Genomic DNA, 5,788 nt, shown 5'->3' with positions numbered 1-5,788 from the left:
GACTGCTGGTCATGTGGGAATCCCAGGCATTGGAAAAGCTGGAAAAGCAGCAAAGGAAGCCCTGGTCAAACTCAAAACCGACTCACCATTGCTTCCTGTGGTGGACGTCGGGGAAAAAAATTATAAAAGGCCAGATACCTTTTTTAAAATAAGAGGTATTTTAAGCAATAGTTTAGGGGAGGACCCCCACTTTTTAAGTAAGGTTTCCAGGTTTTTACAGGAAACTGACCTGAGCGGACAACGTGAGTTTCCGTTTCTTTTTTTTAAATAATTTGGTTTTTAACTATTTATATGTTTTTTATACATTGATGTATTTATCAAAATTGGATTGAGGTTTTAAATGTTTTAAAAAGTGGTGCAAAAACAAACACAGTGGTTGATGCATCCAAAAACCACAACTATTACTACGGGTTGGTTTCTTTGGGTAAGATCATTTCCTTCAGCTGAGAGATCTCAATGAAAATGTTGGTTAGTACGGAAGAGAGGGTTGATCCCATGGTTGCACTTTCATGATGTTCAATGTGCTTATCATTTTAAAGGAAGTATGAGTTCCTGAGGAAAAATTTGCGAGGTCCAGGTTAATCCTTAGCTAAACCCTGTGAGGTGAGGATTTTGATGAGTAGCATGGAGTCATCAATGGGCGTATTTGTGAACAAGGAGATTACATCAAAGGTCACCAGCATGTTGACTATTTGGACTTCAGCATTCCGAATAATGTGAATGAAATCCATGGAAGTTGTAGCAAAAAAGTCAGTTTTTCTGGCGAAGAGTTGAAGAGCATGTGCAACATATTGCGCTAGCTTGTGGGTTGGTGCATCGATGTTGCTGACGATGGGTCGTCAGCAACATCGATGCGTCATCACCTTAAGTGCCATCAAAGCACGCCGAAATTTGGAAACTAAGAAGAAAAAGAACCACAAGGAAAGTACAAAATATTAACTGGCATTGCTGGAAAGATAGCCCAGGCGTGTACACTAATAGGCAATGGTTCGCATTCTTATATATAATTACATATTTTATGTATTTTATATACTCCTTCCCATGTATGGTAAATTTATTCATTCATTTATTTATTATATTACCAGCACGAAGCCCGGATACATCATGAAATGACTCTCTTGCTTGCAAGAAAGAAAAACATCTTCAATTGCCATTATATATTTGTGGAGAAAGGAAAGTCAAACGTTTGTATGTCTCCGCACATGTCCATTAATTTGATTTTCCTTTTCAGTATTTGATCTTTATACCTAATAAACGAAAATATAGTATCCATAGAGCATACTTTATTTCTATTTAAAATTAGATCTTATTCTCAATCTAATTCGAAACCTTTCATTCTTCACTTGTTTGTAACTGTTGCCACGGCAACAGTGTCACCAAATGAACAAATCAAAACAAACATTATTGCGCACTTCAGAAACAGCATCCTTTACACACTGACAGACCATAGGCTTTCCTTTCCAACTGAATGACATGGAGCAAATTCTTAACGGTATGGCTTCTCATTTGCGTAAACAAGGATATACTGTTTCAGGTTGCTAATCTTAGTGAATGTATTTTGGAAAGAATGGACGGGTGAGATCTTTTGTGAGATATATGCCTTTTAAATTTGGAGAACACCTTATTACATACACAACAATAATACTTGCTGCTGAGATAGCCATGTTTTAATTGCTTTGGGCTCTGCTTGAATTGACTGCAGTATCAATCTCTGTAGAAAATATATTTGTAAATGTTCCTTTTTGAAGTAGTTAAGATCTATGTTTTTGGTAGAATTGAACGGGAGTCAAGTGTGAAACAACAGCTATAAACATCGTCAATAATGTTTAGAAAATAGTATTATTTCACATGCGCAATGATCAAACGATACATTGAGTCAAAATCATTCAAAATGGATTGTTAAAATACAATGGTTATAAATAGGAAGATTCGATATTTAAGTAGTTAACGAAAAATTAGATTTTTATTGTGTTCTGTAGTGAGGTACCATTTTATTTAATATGCTGAATCAATTCGCAAATACACCTCTTAACGCCACAAATCCCTTGCTGTTGTGAAATACTCCTTTTTAATTATGGTGATTGTGACCTGAATTCATTTCTTCTTCTACATTCTGTTCGATTGGCATTGCTTTTATTCTTGAAAATGCCATTATTTAAGGATACAAGTGTGACCTTTATATTTCAAATGCAATTAATGTACTCACTTTCACAGCAAACCGATAATGGTTGATTATATGCAGTTTAATTGAGTACACTATGCATTTAGGCGGGCTTTATTTTTATACAAATTCAGAATCAATTGAAACAAAATTTAATGAAATATTGGAGCAATGTAAGACAATAAGAAGTCTCCTTGAATTTGAGTGTTTGTGTACAATAATATAAAAATGTTTAACATCACCAATATAATGGCACGCTCATTTAAACTGTTAAATTCTCATTAAGTATGATTAAGGATCATGCATCAATTGTCCTTTGATTATGGAGAATTTAGTAGACCAAAATGTGCAAACATAATGAAATGGCAGCCATCATAATTTCTGTCAAATTTCCTTGAAGAATTAGCAGTTTTAATGTAGCGTTCTTGGATTTATTTTGATGAATGCACCAAACTCAAAGGATTTCATTTTCACCTTACTATCTCTCAATAAATAATCAGTGTTACAAAAACAGTGTAAAAAAACAGATAGTTTTACATTTGAATGTCCACAATATGAAATGCGCTGTAAGTTGATGAAAATCCACAAAAAATAGTATTATTTACATTTGCTCTACCCCTCATGGTGTACAATCATGACTCCACAGCTAATTAAAAATGGTCTGCAGAAATCACGTTGTGTTGTATTAGCAAGGGAGCAAAAATCTCTCTGTTGTAGTAGTGAGATTCGTGTGATATGTTTAGGGAAATGACCCCATAACTCATCACTGTAATTTAAATGACATGGAAAGAAGACGTGGTCAAGTGTTAAATGATACTCATTTGAAATGAGAAAGTTGAGCTTTAATCAGTTCATTACAGATCTGACTGATGTGAGTCTCCCTGTTAAGTTTCCTATCTATATTAATTCCTAGTATTTTAGAATTTTCAACATCAGTACATTTTTATATACTATAACTGCATACAATATGCTGAGTTTTGTTAGTATTTAAATGTAAATGATTAATATGAAACCATCCTGCTTAGCCTGTCTTTGAGTGGCTCTGAATCGTACCTTTGCATCTTCTAGATTTTGATATTTTTGCACACAAAAAGCATAATAAGCATATAAAACATATGTAGGTTTAATTTTACAGGGCAAATCAGTAATCATGACGATACCAAAAATAGCTCAAAGACTAGAAATTCTTCATGAAAATATGGGCATTGAAATTATAAATTGAAGTCGAATGAGGCCATGTCTTTATGGACAAATTAACCTTAGAAATACTAAAAATTTAAGAGAAATTAGGTAAATCAGACTGTTTTGCTAAGATACAATTTTCAAGGAAATAATGAAATTAACTCCTAATAATAATAATCTAGAAAGAATTTGAATCCTTAAATGAAACATCCTTATCCTGTTCATTCCCTTTTCTTGCTTGCCTCACATTCTCCCCTCTATTACCATCTTGAACAGTCCCCTGTCGGTCAATATGCCCTTCATCCATTTTTACTGCCTCAATAGGATTTCTCCCAACCAACCCCTCTCTTCACCCACCATACCAAGTACTTTCTCATTGGTTTTCTTCTCGGTCCATTTCACCTTCTCCATTTTCTCCACACCCACATGTCAAAAGCCTCCAGTCCACGACTATCCTCCTGCTTCAATGACCACATTTCCGTATATAACTATGCACCATATCATAAGTTTCACGAGTCTTTTTTTAATATCCTTACTCAACGTCCCATTAATCAACTCTCTACTCCCTATGAAAGCCTCTGTGCCTAGCGTAATTCTTCTCCATACGTCCCTACTACTTTGAACGAATTGGTCCAAAATGCTTCAGAGATAAGTGAACTGTTCTACCTGCATTAGTTTTTGCCTGCTTATTTTAATGTTTAGCTTAGCTTTTTTCTTTCTAGAAAATTGCATAACCTTTGTTTTATTAATTTTGTTTCTCATCCCATATCTGTCCCACTGAATCTCCAATTCACTCAGCAATCCTTAAAACCCCTTGGCTGACTGACAAACTAAAGCTAAGTTAATTTATTTTTTCATACTACTTGTGTATTTGATACCCATGGTGGGCCCGTGAGGTTATAGCACGTGTCTTAAAATAATAATTCCTTAAGTCAGCACAGATTAGCATATCCCACTTGTCCGAGAAAATACGGAACTTTCGATTTAAAGAGGTACACGGACACATGATAATCTATGAGACACTGCCACGTACACTGAATAAATCACTAGTCCAACCGTGCAACCCCTCACCTGACACCAATATGTCGCAAGGGGGGTTTCTATCGTGCGACACAAAGGGTATCGGGGAAGGTCAGAGTAACTACACCGAGTATTACCAAAGCAGCCGTATATTACCCAACATCAGTCATAATGCACCATTTACATATAAGTATAAGCAAATTATGGATGGCTAGACCCTCGGTAAACCAACGCGAGGGTGGACAGAATTAAAGTGGCAGAAATATACCTAGGACGGGGTAAATGCAGGGTGGACGCGGTCACGAAACACATAAACTAGGCAGAGCCCTCGTCCGTCGGAAAGGAAGGGAGTATGGCAGGGTGGACGCGGTCACAATGAACGTAACCTAGGTGGAGCCCTAGTCCGAAGTTGAGTCAGGAATATGACACACTGTCGCGACAAGCGCTACATAGCCGAAGCATCGTGCCCTACCGTTCACCGCTAGACAACCAACTGACTGCTTTTTGCCCGGCGACCAGGGCTTTTATACCCAATTTACGAGTCAGGGGAGGAATATTATTGAAACATTGTCTTTGGTCACGTGGAACATTCGGAGGAGCCAGGGAAGGAGTACCATGTCGCATACTTCGACAATAGATATAAATTTGATCAAACTTGATCGACAAAATTGATCCTTGAGGAAAGCCTGCGGATATGGACCGGGCAGTTGATTTGACATTGTTAAGGTCTAAAAAGAATGTGCGGTTTGAAAGAAAGGAGGGGATGGTCTTATTTAGGTATACTGATATGTCGGTTTTAAGCAGTTTATGTATTAAACCAGTTCGCCAGAACTAGTCAAAAGCTCTTTGGAGATCAAAGAAGACTACTTGGGTGTGCTTGTGGATGTTGAAGCCGAAAGTGATCTGTTGAACCAATCTTGTTATTTGCTGAGTCGTGGAATGGCGACGGCGGAAGCCAGTTTGCTCAGGTCTGATCAAGTCTATGACCGAGATTTCTTCTTGTAGCCTGTTTAAGATGCATTTTTCTAGAAGTTAGCCCATGCAGGGGAGCAGGCCACTGGGTCTATAGTTCAGGATATAAGAAGGATTTTTATTAGGTTTTGGAAGGAGTATTATCTTAGCCGTATTCAATGCCTTTGGGAAGTACGATTGGGAAAGACAGGCATTGAGGATAGAGAGTAGGTGTTTGATAAAAGATTTAGGAAGGTTTTTCAGGTGAAGGTAGGAGATTTGATCGGGTCCTGGTGATGACTTGGTTTTGGAGTGGGACATAATGGAGTAAAGTTCTTCAGGAGTAATTTACAGGAATATTTGGAATGGGCAAAGTGACAGGCCATAGACACTGATTAACGCTTCTGAATCCAACAAGGATGTATTATTGTTTTTAAAAATGCATTCGAAGGAGTCGGCAGAGGTATTTGCTTT

Source organism: Hetaerina americana, unplaced genomic scaffold (genome assembly GCF_022747635.1).
Source record: "Hetaerina americana unplaced genomic scaffold, ioHetAmer1.1.p SCAF_164, whole genome shotgun sequence".
NCBI classification, from domain to species: domain Eukaryota; kingdom Metazoa; phylum Arthropoda; class Insecta; order Odonata; family Calopterygidae; genus Hetaerina; species Hetaerina americana.
Note: the sequence above shows the minus strand (reverse complement) of the source record.